The sequence below is a fragment of the Ornithodoros turicata genome, chromosome 5, assembly GCF_037126465.1.
Source record: "Ornithodoros turicata isolate Travis chromosome 5, ASM3712646v1, whole genome shotgun sequence".
Classification (NCBI taxonomy): domain Eukaryota; kingdom Metazoa; phylum Arthropoda; class Arachnida; order Ixodida; family Argasidae; genus Ornithodoros; species Ornithodoros turicata.
The window spans coordinates 69,629,202-69,643,442 of NC_088205.1; the positions used below are offsets into that span (position 1 = coordinate 69,629,202).

Sequence of the window (14,241 nt, forward strand, 5' to 3'; positions counted from 1 at the left end):
GCAGCCACCAGCCAATTGCAAGACTAAATAATATGATAATTAAACAAAAAAGGCGCTAGGCACGAGGAGGCCACAAATCATATCCATGGTGACAGCAAATCCACCAACTCGGTTTCCCAAAGATTTTTTTGAAAAAAATGAAAAATAAAAACCGCACTAAAGCCTGCAGGTATTTTTTGTCTGTTTTGGTGGTTGCAGGATAGTTTAGCCTGAATAATGGGCTCTTGGCGATATTTGATCGCGGGCCGGGGGCACGGGACCTTCGTCACACCACAAGTGTCGCCCCCTTCCTCCCAGCCCCGCCCGCACTCACTTCATGAATCGCGCATCGCTTTGAATCAGTAGGGAGTGTACAGCAGGCTACGTGAGAAACGTCTCTCATCCACCCCCACCCAAACCACTTTCACTTCGGCTGATCGGTGGTCTTCTAAATTACCTTTTCACGCCGCCCACTCAAGCGCCACCTACCTGTGCACTGCTGAGATGTCCCAATAGGGTCGAAACAACTGTTCAGCGGTGGTATGGCGACGTTTCAGTTACAAATCAACTGAGTTCGAAATATCAGAATATCTTAACATACGTTTTCCCATTTTGCTTCCTGTCCCCGTATGTCGGCCGTATGTGCCGGCTACAATCGGTAACCGCGAACCGGTGTTGAAAACTGGGATACGCCAGTGACTCATTACGGGGGTTGTTCATCGCAAGCACAGCGACGAAACTGAATAATTCACTTAAAGAATAGCAGCTTATCGGGTATCGCCCCCTGGTGATAAAGCTTCGCACTCATCACCATTGAAATAAAGCTGAAAGAGGTAACATTTCCTTGAGTTTGAGGAACACACAATACGAAGAGGACAACGGAAGACCTCTTCGTATTGTGTACCTCTTTCTACAGTACACCAGCTCGCTTGCGCCATTCTAATTCGCTCACCAAATAAAGTTGTTGTTGTTAGCAGCTTATGAAAACTATGTAGTCGGGGGCAGTGGGTTTCAACCCCACCGTCGGTTCCTATTCATCAAATGCGATTCTTTAAACAAAGCCCGCACGCGGTAGCCTTTTAATGTAGCCCGCACGCGGTTACCTCTTGCATGCTTTCTCTCAATACCGATTATTGAAGTATAAGTAAGGCTCACGCGCGGTGAATTTTCGTTTCATCCCCTTTTCTCCCCCTCGTCCTTTTCTTCTCGTTATGAAGGACTTACGTTAACTGATGCCACCATGGTCAGAGTTGTTCGAAACCACTTTCAGGAACATTTGCAGGTCAATGAAAGAAATCGTCGCTCGAAATTTTGAGTACGGTTCAGTTAAATGTAAAAGGACCTGAGATCTGAGGGATGATGGATGAAGGAAACGAAGGAACCTGTCTTGATGTAGCCGCCGCTCAATATCGATATTCACGAGAAAGTACACGACGCGGTAGCGGAGGAGTGTTGATGTAGGACGACTGAACGCCTTTCTTTGCGGTGCGTACCGGGTGTCTTGGCCGCGTTACGAAATTGGACGTAATTGGAAACGGTCATAATTTCGAAACTATTTAAAATGTCGCAATGAGTGAGGCGGCGTTGTATAGATAACAGATGGAAGCTTCGTGTGATAGGGCACGTGTCTTCGGCAATAATGCAGGGGAGGGGGGGGGGGGGGGTACGTTGCGCAATTGAGGGCACCAATCTCGTCCGTCGGCGCACAATCACCGCGCGTTGTACCCGTACCGTGTGTCCTTTGCAAGACAAATGATGTGGCGAAGGATTCATCCTAACGAGTTATAACCGTACGTGTGTATAACGTAAAGAGAATTTCGCATTTGAAAGTTAAGCAGGAAATATTGCGCCGACAGCGTGAATTTTCTGACAGTATCGGCATATAGGGGACGAAAATACGATGAAAATAAAAGAAAACGTGTCACACTGGAAACAGACTGGAAAGGGCAGTAAAAAGGTGCGACTCACTGCTGCGGAACGTTCTAAACTTTATAGACAGAAAAGGAAACACGAAGCCGCTCCCGCAAACAGCGACATTACATCGCCAAGACAATCGGCGTCGGTCGTTGCAGCTATATAAAACGAGGCAAAGCGACTTCAACCATCAAGGATAACATATCCGCCCCGAGCATGACCACTACCGTCATTTGTATAGTTTTTTTAGTCTACAGTTTGTGAATAAGCTTGGTAATCTGGAAGAAATTATAGACAATAGTATAACACTACTCTTTCACTCGAAGACAATACTCTGTCGAAGACAATACACCTTCACTGAGGGATAGTCGGAAACTTCTAGCCTAGAGACTGCTTCCTCCAGGAAACAAGACTTGCTCGAGGACTATGACCCAGAGTTTACTTGTTCACTGAACTTCTCATCAAGCCGACCGCCATCATTTCAATATCTCATATCATATCATCTTATCTCATCCTGGCTATACAGTTGGGGCGCTGCTCACAGGAGTGAGGGCGAACAACGGCAAGCACCTTAAGCGTGCGTAATTTGCAGAATCCCGTCAGATGTGAACCGTTGCTAGGCGCCAGATCGGTCGTGGCTTTGAGCGGATGCCGCAGTTGGCAGTGACTGTATGTTTTATAGTTTTAAAGTACAGCACAAAACAGAGTATAGTGTGCGAGTGTTTGAATGAAGACAACATCGGATTACCGCACGTCTATGAGTATTGTTGTTGTGTTTTCTGTGTTAACCAGACTGAGTTGTGGCAGCATTGGGAAAAATGAAAACGGGACGCGCAACTTACGACGCAGGAGAAACTGTACAGAGATTTTTTTTTAAATCCGTGTTAGCGCCGCGAAGCAACTGTGGCTATGAGCGGCGTACAGACGTGCACAGATGGAGAGAGGACAGCCGGAAGGAGTGGGGGACAGGGGGGTTAGTATGCCTCCTGGGCCGACTTCATGGGGAACTGTGCCGATATTCGTCTGGAGAGTCTTCAGAAAACCCAGGGAAAACCTCAGACAGCACAGCCGGTGACAGGATTCGAACCCGTGGTCACCTCCCAGTCTCGGCTGTGGAAAGCGTGTACGGAGAGATGAGCTCATTTACCCAGCTTCGGTGATAACTAACGTAAAAATGATAAATAACCCTGTGGTGCCCCGCATATGACTGTCCGCACAACGATTAGTGTTGGAGCCGTCTTTTCCTGTATTCCTTCGTAATTTTCTGTGTCTGTGCTGCTTCATCTTCAGTTTTGTTTGTTTGTGTTTGCTTTCGGAAACAGCAAGCTTACATCTAACCTCTCCCTTCTTTTTCTTTTTCTATCCGCACATAACATACCCCCCCCCCCCCCCCCCCTGTGGTCAGAACAATCGATAAGTCTGGCAACGTGCGCAGCATAACATCGCCCGCTTTAATGAAATCAGTTCACGCTACATTTTCTGAATTGTCTTCGTTTGTCGCGAAAGCGTTAGCCGAATGGGACCCCCTTGGGACGTGACTACATTGGCGACAGGTAATTATATTCATTTGTACCTTTTTGTGTATTTCATGACGAGGCAAGAAGAATAAGGTACTTACGCAGTCATGTCGTACTACCAATCGGTCTCAACGAGTGTCCATGAGTGAGGCTGTAACTAGCGGCAGGACACGTATGTCTCGTCTCGACGAACCGTTCGATCATAGTACTTTGTGGAAGTAATTGAATGAATGCACGTGTTCTCGTCATGGCTGCCTTCCCAGTTGAGTGTAAGCAGCCGCGCAATTTGTTAATCTGTCAAGACCCTTCTGTGACGCGTACCTTTTTCGTGTCCACACACACAATACTGCCCACATCTTTCTTTTCTTTCTGTTTGTATTACTATTGTCATCCCCCCCCCCCCAATATCGCTGTAGCGTCTGAACATTGAACCTCTTGGACACATTTCCCTATAGGACACATGACTGGCCTGTCATCTTTAACCGTTTTGCTCCTATTAGTTAACAAAACGAGGGACCCTGCCTTGGCGGCACTTTTGAAACGTGTTCAGAACTGTGGGATGGACACAACCTTTTAGGATTCTCGGTGCTTGATCTTGGGATAATTGTGAATAGTGGACTTCTGAATAGCCAACATATGAAAAGTGAATAGCGAACTTGCAAGTAGAGCACATAAGGAGAATTTTTGGGGGCGGGGTGGGGGTGGGATGATAATTTATGTTAGGAGTAGCAGAACAAGTCGGGAGACGAGTTCAATTTATCCTCTTTCTTTTTTTCCTTATAAACAAACAAACGTGAATGCAGAATAGCAGGTCCTATATTCTGCAACCAATCGCTTTGTATAATATTTTATATAGGTATATACGAGCGTATATGCCCTCGTATATATATCCTGAATATATCCTCGTATATATCCTCCCCGCCTGCTGCCCACCCCGTTTTGAGGCCCACACACAACTAGGAACCGACAGTATTCAGCGGCATACTTGCGGATCAAAAGAGTGGTCATCACTTCAGACGATGGAGTCGAGCCAACATCTCCATATTTTGCTTCGCTTTCAAACCAAACCAAACCAACTTTCGAGGAAGTTTCCCTTTTCCTTTCCTTTTTTTTTTCTTCAGCTCCTGAGTTCTCGTGTTGATTTTTTCTTGCTTCTCGGTTTGCTTTTTCTCTGGGTTTCTGTCGAGGTCTCAGTATTTGCTGCCCATGTTTACTTCTCCCAGGACTTCAAATGTCGGAGTGTCCAGCGGTGGGACTCACACCCCCATATTTTTCTTCGGACGAGGATTTCGTGATCGGCAGTTAAACGTAGCTGCCAGAATGTCGACGATACATCATCCCTATCTCTTACCCTTCGCCCCGTTAGTCGAGAGTGAAGGAGTGAAAACAACTACAGACGAGGAGACAGCAAGCTGGCAAATGCATCTATATGTGGGCGTTCCAAATCTATTGGTCACACCTTTCTCATGAATCCGGTCAGTGAGTCACCAGCAACGCACTCTGCATGCGTTTGTTCCGAGAACTGCATTGCTTGTCTCATAACAAGTCAAAGTCCGGTCTCAATCCGTTCTTAATGGTTCGGTTTCGTTGTCCGCGTGAACGTTGCGGAATGGCAGCTTGTCTGCGAAGTGGACAGATGGGTTGAGAAACAGAGGAAGGTTCCTTTCGGCTGAAGCTGTGGGTAACTTAGGAGAAAACTGAGACTGAACCGATCGCTTCGGTGGTTGATGCGATAAATAGTCTTCTCAGACGGACGCCTCCGATGCTTTGACGTGGAGCAAGGCACGATGTGTACGCTGCCCGCAAAATACGGGGAAGAAAATATTGCAAAATCCTGTCCGCGTACCAGTTCACTTCGTCGAAAGTCGTTTAAACTTGCAGCAATCCTAGCGCTATGCTCTTCGTTCACTCGTGGGCTTCCTAACGACAACAGACTTTTGTGATGAACTATGATGCCCGACCCCCCGTTGTTGGTTGGTTGGTATAAAAAAGAAAAATATAGAGATGTTGGCCCACCGTTGTATCTGTGTACATTCCATACATTTTCGTATCATCGATACCTGGCGCTGCTTATGCACGGTATAGTTGTGTTAACATACGTGATGATTGTGACAGTATAGATCGACAAAACAAACTAAACCTTGGACACGCGGCGGGTAAAGTGTTCACAAATCGGCTACCAGGCGGAGTCTACGCTGCTGGTTAGCACAATGGATAACGGCAATAAAGTTACGCTTGTTGTCAAAATATTGTCCGCGCACATAGTAAATCAGGAAAACAGAAACAAACAAGACTACGACTGCGCGGTTTGGAAACAGGTGCTCTTCAATAAAGCTATAAATGAACAAGAGCTGCTTTTAGTGAAGCGTTGGACAAAATTGACTGCTTAAAAAAAGAAGAAAAAAAAGAAAAGAAAAACAGGCGAGACCTTTACGAATTACACTCCGCCTTCGGCTTCACAGGCAAACATGCTTAGCGGGTTTATGTACTGCTCGTCATTCAGAGGAGCTGTTCCGAGGCTGTCTTGCTTCCTTATGCTGTTCCCACCAAATACGTGGGTACTTCACGAAATCTGCAGGCTGTTGCCACGGCCTTCCTGGCGAAAGCCACTCCGAGGCATCCCAGAGTCGCGGATGCCGAGGCAGTTCGGCGAATAGGAAGCTGCAATAATAAGGAAAGTAGGGCAAGTCATCCGCCGTCGGAAAAACATAGGCACGTAAGGCGCCGGCACGAACATCTAATATAGCTTGATAGGAAGCAGATGACGAAAAAGTGTGTTTCATCTCCGTCGGCTGTCAACCAGTACCTCCCTAACAGTCCCTTAACAGAGCAAAGCACGAGGGTGACGAGACAGTCCCGTAGGATGTTCAGCTCGTCGACCCTCTCCGCATACCCTTTAGCACATGATCTCAAATCAGCTCCCGTGGTATAGTGGTTAGCATGATCGCTTTCCACGCCGAGACTCGGAGGTGACACGAACCGGTGGCACGGGTTCGAATCCTGTCACCGCGGCTGTGCTGTCTGAGGTTTTCCCTGGGTTTTCCGAAGACTTTCCAGACGAATGTCGGCAGTTCCCCCTGAAGTCGGCCCAGGACGCATACTAACCCCACTGTCCCCAACTCCTTCCTGCTGTCCTCTCTCCATCTGTCCACGTCTGTACGCCGCACATAGCCACAGTTGCTTCGCGGCGCTAACACGGAATTAAAAAAAAAAACATTATCTCAATCTGCACTTCGTTCGCACAAGGACGGTGTTTTTTTTTTTTTTTTCCTTTCCGCCGGAGGCTAACCCGTACATGGGGGCGAGAAGGTAGAACTTTGAGCGCTTTCAGCTTATGAGTTTTGACCTTTTTGTGCTTCCGTTCTCTGCATCTTACAAACTGCGCAGTCAAGAATGCCGTAGCCACGATATATTAATCTGTGTTCCTCGTGTTTCAAAACATGTATGGTAAGAAACTTTACACCAAGCCTATCGGTGGATGCCAGGCTTCGCTTTGAAATCGAAACTGGCTGCCTTCCGTTCAACAACAACGGGAGTTGGAATGCGAAATATGCTTTAGTCTTCTTTCGGTGTCGGAAGACAAAATGCAAACATCCTGTTTTCAGAGCTCGACACAGCTGTCGCTCATGACGTTCGTCCTCTGTTTTCACCGCTTACATATTCCAGCCTGTCAGTGCAAACGTGAGGCAATATCTCTTTACCCAACTGCATGATTCTCGGATAAGGACATTATATGCTAAGGATAAGGTAGGATACCGTGTCTCGGGATGTCTGGTGGCTTTGGCTATCTACACGTGTCCTATGAATTCGAATTTATGAAGTCCTTTGTCGACACTGTCCATGTTTTTTTTTTTTTCTATAAAATGCGTCTTTCCATACTCGGTAGTGGGGGTTTTCGGTTTTAACCGAAAAACATACGCCGGTAATTTTTTTCAGCATTCCATTTTAACGGAAAACACCGAATACATATGAATGTCACAGGAAAGATTAGAGGGATTAACCGCTGCGTACGTTAAATTTTTAGAAACTCGTCTGACGAGTATTGGTATCGGTGTCAAGGCTTCGGTGAGACGCACAGTTTTTAAATTACGTTGCGATTTATATTCGCCGATAAGTGCAGGGTAAAGCATGCGCACGCCAGAAAAATCACCGAAGAACACCGATTTCATGAAGACAAATAAACAAAAACCGAAATACATACGCCGAATCCCCCCTAAAATAAAACTCGAAAGCGCGGAGCCCTATCGATAGAGAGAGAGTGAGTGAGTGAGTAAGTGAGTGAGTGGATGATTTGGAGTAGCTTGTCCCGCGGTGAACGGGCTCACATCTCCATATTTTACTATCATCATCATCATCATTGTGTAAGCTGCTCAAAACGCCTCCGCAAACACACCTGGAAATGTCTTTGCAAAATAAATAACAATGCTGTACGTGGAAAGGCATTGGTGGCAGTTCCTAAATTATGGCCCAGAAACGTCACGAGAATAATTATCGCATCATAAATTACCCGGACGAAGCGCGCTGACGTCCTCCGAGTAGTTCGCAGAACACTTGGGAATGCTTCGCGGAAACTCGCAGCTTGGTTCGAGAACAGTGATCGATAAACCTCACTTTGCTGACCTTCGTCAGCCGACGCGGCCAGCCGAATCATTTATACCCATTGTCACCCGTTCAAGTTTCGAAGCCGTGGCCGGAATTTGTAGGTCCGCCGGATGTTCCCCGTTCCTATCGACAGCTAGTTTAGACAAAGCGCCCTTTAAATGCCCATGTGGCTTTACTCCGCGAAAAATAAAAGTTTGAAGCAAGCCAGAAGGCCAGGACGTGAAGAACGTGGGAGAAAGTGACGTAAAAGAACTGTGGAGGATATAGTATGGACGAGATGTGTAGAATAGAAAGAACAAAAAAAAAAAACAAACAATGAAGGGTATACGGGCGATAAAAAAAAACAAGGGAACAAAATGTTCGGACCCGTGAAAGTTCTTTTATCACAATGAGAAATCGTAAAAATGTTGCCGCATTTGTATGCGGCACGTGATGCCAGACACGTTTGAGTGCTTTCCTGACGTGCGAAAGAACTTTCCCAGAAGCTGGGTTCCTTTTTTTAAAGAGTAGAATGAGTTTTTTTATGTGTGTCTGCCTCTGTGTTGACTGGGAAGGAGGAAAGACCGTATTATTTCGCGTCTTTCGGCGAGGCTTTTCATCTGATTTGATACTACTACTTCCTGGATACAAAATATCAAATCAGATGAAAAGCTGGTATACACGCTTTCAGCTCCACGTTGGACGTGCCTTATGCTATGGTTTAGTTCTGGTGGCGAATGTTTATCGTATCGCTGCCGTTGCAGGGAGAGAGGTCGACATTTTTTTATGAAGCGCGGACAAATTTACAACAGGTTACATTAGGGGCTACTAGGGCGAGTGCGTCTTGAGGAGCGATAGCGCGTAATGCCCTTGTGGGGCCTTCCAGGTGGTCTCCGTGGCTCTTCTGATGAGATATCATATCCGTCCTCAAAATCAAATGCGTATTTTATCGGTAACGCTCGCTGCATCTTAATGGGCTGCGAGCGAAATGCTATTGTAAATCACTTTGAGGTGGTCGTGCATGCATACTCCATCCTTGTTTTTCGAACAACGCACGACAGATATGGGACTTGTCCTGTTGCTTCTTGTTTGTCGTTGTCTTCCCTCAATCTCGAGATATGTCATCATATCCAGGGGTATTTGTTTGCGACCCTCTTATGCAATTATGCTACACCTTGTACATATCTGTTATGCGTATATGTACAATGTGTACTCAAATATTCTAGGGTCTCCTCGGGTAACCATAGCATCGTGTATGAGTTAAAGCGAGTTCCCACATATAGCGCTTCGCTCTATATAGGGCTAGAAGATTGCGCTCGAAACCTAGCGCTGTTTTTCCGTTTGCCGTTCTCACATACAACCGAGCACATAGCGCTATCCTGCTGGGGTCACGGGATATCTCTTTGCGACGTGATGCACCGGTGCTACCGTGATTGCTTACTGTCGGCGTCGGGTATCAGCAACATCAAGGGGGATGACACTTTCAATGCTGTGATCGCGATACCAGACTTAGTAACCAAACACCCATGCATTGGCAGATGAAACTCGTGGTCATTTTCACGTCGTCGTTGTCGTCGCCTTCCCGCCTTGCTGCTTCGAGTGATCGGAAGGAAAACAAACTCCAGCTTCTGCGACGTTACGGCTGAAAGAAGCTCACGATTGGTTAACGCAGACTCACCGCTCAATATAGCGCTAGAAAAATTGACCAGGGCTCTACTTCGACAAGAGCGGTTTTATAGCGGTTCGTAGCAATGCGAGGAGGAAAATATAGTGCAATTTTCTAGTACTATGTAGCAAAGCGCTATATGTGGGAACTAGCCTATAGACGGCTGAACGAGGCATCATGTTGTTGGATGTATCGATTTTAGACATTTGTCTGGCCGCTTTATGGCATTCGAATTCTCGTTTAAGGCATCTTTATTTTGTGAGTGGTCACCGTAGGTATCGGAGCACCAAACGTGATTTTTCGTCATCCTCCGGACGGCGTAAAAGAGGAAGTCCCACAACGAAAAACCTAGCTTCGATAAGGCTAAACCACCGTGGATTCTACAAACCAAGACATATTTCACGACATGGAACAATTCCTTGCCGACCTTTTAGTGCTGAGAAGGTAGTGGGGAGCTGGCCAAAGTAGCACCAACAACCTGCGCTGTGTGCCCTGGCGAACTACCTGAAAGACATGCACGCTGAAGTAATCTTTTAAATCATTCAGTGCTTTCACACGTCAAGCGCTATAGAACAGCTGGTCGCAGCAGAGCGACCTACGTTTCTATTTTGTTCGGTTGTAGTTCCGTATCGGGACCACTGGCTTTTTTTAAAGAAAAACTAATAAAAACAGAAATCAAACTCTTTTACGTGAAAGAGGAAGTAATTAGTAACGAAATTAAACAGGAATGACCCTCGTATATTGCGTAAACCGTAGAAAATTGAATTTTATCGCCGGTTTCTTGATGGCGATCCGCCATCTTGGCTGAGGACCTTACTGACCTAACCCGAGGCACAGTCTCGACGCCCGCACCGCCTAGTGCGTGCCTGGGGGGGGGGGGCGCCGCCCCCCAGACCCCCCCCCAATCTGTAGAACCTAACTTAACCTAACCTCACTAAAGTGAGGTGATTTAGCCCATTTCAACGGCCCTACCTTTTGCAAGACGGCAAGTTTCGAATCCGTTAGGCTTAGCATTCCCGTGTTTCTCCTGCGCTAAAAGCGAATCAGATGGGGTTGTTTAAATACATATAAAAAACTTCTATTCCACAGAATTTTATAATTCTTACATTTTTAGATTCAGTAGATGATCTTCTTCCACTTCTATGCAATATTTACTTTCCTAACCGTTTCACTAATTTTTAAAAACGAGTGGTCCCGATACGGAACTACACCCTTTTGACTTTCTACTTCTATTCTATTCCTTATTATTCTCATTATCGCGCTTATTTAAGGGCTGTTTCACATAAACATTTTTGTCATCCGCATGAGAAACGCATAGGACGCGGAGAAATTTCTTGTTATTCTTCCGTGTCTTTGGTTGCAGCCCTCACCTCTTCTAGAATTCGCTTCATGCCGTTGAAAGGCTTAGAAGACAACAACAACAACAAATAGATCATGACTATGGCCTGATGGGGTGATTCACCGCATGGAGAGCAGTAACCTACCCCATTACATTAGAAGACAACGATGTTCATGTGCAGATGAACTTTTTTGTGAACAGAGTCAAGCAGTACAACTCCTCGAGAGTATACGATGGGATGCTGCGCTTCAGTGCAGTGTTTTAGAACTTGTCTCAGTTGTTGACACAGGAATAGCAATAGGCAAGATACGATTAACAAGCGGGCTAAACGGTTAGGGAAAGATTTTAATAAGATGAGTGCACAATCTTCTGCGGCTCATCTCATAGAGTCAACAATGCAAAAATAACTTACATGCACGGCGTGAATTTGGGAGGTCTATGAGTCCACATAGCCCAGTCATTAAAACTTTTCGGGAAGTATTAGATGGTTTAAATTTTATTCGCATGGAAATGTCTATGTTGTAATCTAAAAGACAGTTATCCGTTCGCTGGCGATCGTAACGGGGAAAGGGGGATCACACAATATACCGCAGACTGGTAGCGAAATAGAATGCAAAACTGCTTGGAGTGTATAATATGTGCCGCACACACATACAACAGAAACGGAATCGGATGCAAACGATAATATCACCACGAGGCCAACAACTCCATTCATCCTCCGCTTGGTACGATCGTGAAAGATGTTCACCATAATATTGTTTCACACCAGCGCCGTCTATCATTGTCATCATTATCCCTCACTGTCACACTCCCAAACACAATCCAAATCCATCTTTAACTTATCATCCCTTCATACACCCCACAGATCATTTCGCCAGTTCCTGCCGCCAGCGGTGTCCGCAACGCGAAGCATACGGCGTTGTCAAGACACATAACACATCCATTAGCGCATCTTAGCCTTTCGCACACCCCGAACGTCTCATTCTTTCCCTCCCGAACCGTCGTCGCCATCTTTTCTTGAGCTTCCTTTCAGCACCTTCTGCCAAAGTGCCAATAAACTCCGTCGTCCGCACGTCGCCGTGCAGATTATGGTAATGAACGCTTCGGCACGTGGGCTCGGTGCAGGCCGGGCTGAGGTAGAAATTGCCACTGCTTCGGGCGTCTTCGAGGCGTGGCACAAAGAAGATTTTGGCATGTGTGGGAGGAAGGGGGATTCTCTGTAAGATGCAATGACTGGTAATATGATTGCTTGAGTCTAAAAATGCCTTAGGGTAGTCGCCTGAAAGCCGGAAATTCGAGAAATACATAGAATTGAAGTAAGATGCCTGCCTTCAGGAAACATGTGTGTATGTCTGAGAGGAAAATTGAATGCAGTTCGTGTTGCGAGGATGCAGAAAGGAGACTTTGTTCTTGCTTCCAGCGGATGTTCGAAATGTGAAACATAATAAGGCCTGTATAACATTTGTGAAACATAACCTGTATGTGAAACATAACAAGGCCCCTCTGTGTCATAATCACTTCTCCTTCATTTATTATTGGTGTTGTTGTTGTTGTTGTGTTTAAATATTTGGAGCCAAGCGTGATCCCAGAAAAATATATTTTTGTAGTGCTGATAATGGTGCAAGTGCGCGGGCTCTAAGTACGTTCGACGTTTGGGCTGGCGTATAATGGGTGTGGAGGGTGAGCGTGAGGGAACCGATGCCACTGACCGGTGGGCTCAGAGCTGATACTGCTCAGTTGCGAGTGGCACACAGCGAGTCGTGAAGTCCCACGGAGGACACTGAACAGATACGTCAAGGGAACTTTTGGCATAAAAAAACGCTAGCTGCCTATCGGCAAGCTGCGGTCCACTGTGTTACCTACCTCTTGTGGCACTCGGACACGCGTGCAATATCTATACTTCTAGAAATCTGGAAGACATCGCCACCTAACGTGTGTGTGTGTGTGCGCGCGCGCGCGCGTGAAAGGGGGGGGGGGTAGCGGAACCCGTCATCCTAATCGGGCTGGTTCCCCCCTGCTCTCTCCTCCTCCTAAATTTTTGTTAGACGTTACCACGGAGAATGGCCCATGCCCTGCCCATGTCCGTGTCCATGGCTACCCTCCTTGGCCCCGTCCCTCGGCCTATACCCAGTGGACCGTCACCACTGCCCTGCTCCGCTTCCTACAAGATTCGGGCCTTGCGTCCGGCCTCTGTCCTCTGACCGGGCTTTCTGCCGCCATGTCGTGCCTGTGCTGCACTGACAGTTTTTCTTTCTCTTATTTTCCTTTCTATCTTTCTTTCTTTTTTATGTTTGTTTTGAGCTTCTTTCTTCTTCTTTTTTTTTTTTTTGGAATAGCCAGCCGGTATCATCTTGGCTGACATTTCCTCTTTTCTTTCTGTTAAACATATTCCCCCCGTGCCCTGAGACTTCAACATCATGCATGTTAAGGATTCTGTCCATGAGGATTCTTGTCTACTTTACTCTCTCGCATTCTTCTCTTCCGACACAATTTCATTCCCAGGAGGACACGTTCCGTTTTTAAACATGCGGCGGAACATCGCCCGTGCAAGACAGCCTACCATCTTCTTGCATGGCAGCCACAACAAGTTGCCGACAGTGGAAGCAACACCCCGTAAAATGAGCAGCTCGACGTGTTCGAGAAACGTTGTGGGAAGGGAGGAAATGTCGGTACACGCTTTGCGAGGCGAGCACGATGATATCTGCCGATATGGGAATTAAGGAGTCACGACGGGCTAAGGTAGCGTGCCCATAGAGGCGTGTCATATCTACTGCTTGCCAAGGGTGTGAACAAAAGAAGGGATCGTCGTGGAGAAGTTAAATACGGAAGTGCCAGGACGGAGGGTGGAGGGACGCAAACTGTAATGCACGGGTGATGTGTGACGTTATGTTTGCATAGCACGGAGGAGAGTTTGAGAAGCAGCGTGATGGTGATGCATGTGTCATTTAAAGAGTGTTAAGATCTGGGCTGTATGATGATGCCAAGTTAAAAGCGATGAAGCACCAGTACATAAAAAGGACGACGTAGCAGTGGGGATTTATCGCTTTTAAAGATGTCTAGTTTGCTGCTTTCTTTAGTATTGCTGGTATATCGGTGGTTACACTCCGTATGGGGGGGGGGGGGGGATATGTTTAATGCTGATAGAAAAAAAAAAAGAAGGGAAAGGTTAGTCATGATGTAGGCTTGCTATTCCAAAGAGCAAACACAAACAAACAAAAGGAAGATAAAGCAGCAGAGACACAGAA

At 46.5% G+C, this 14,241-nt stretch overlaps 1 protein-coding gene across 2 annotated transcripts in view; it reads left to right on the top strand.

Annotated features, from left to right (window-relative positions):
• Positions 1-14,241, top strand: part of LOC135394665 (leucine-rich repeat-containing protein 24-like) — a 255,982-nt gene that overhangs the window by 1,363 nt on the left and 240,378 nt on the right. The gene's annotated exons all lie outside the window — the stretch shown is intronic.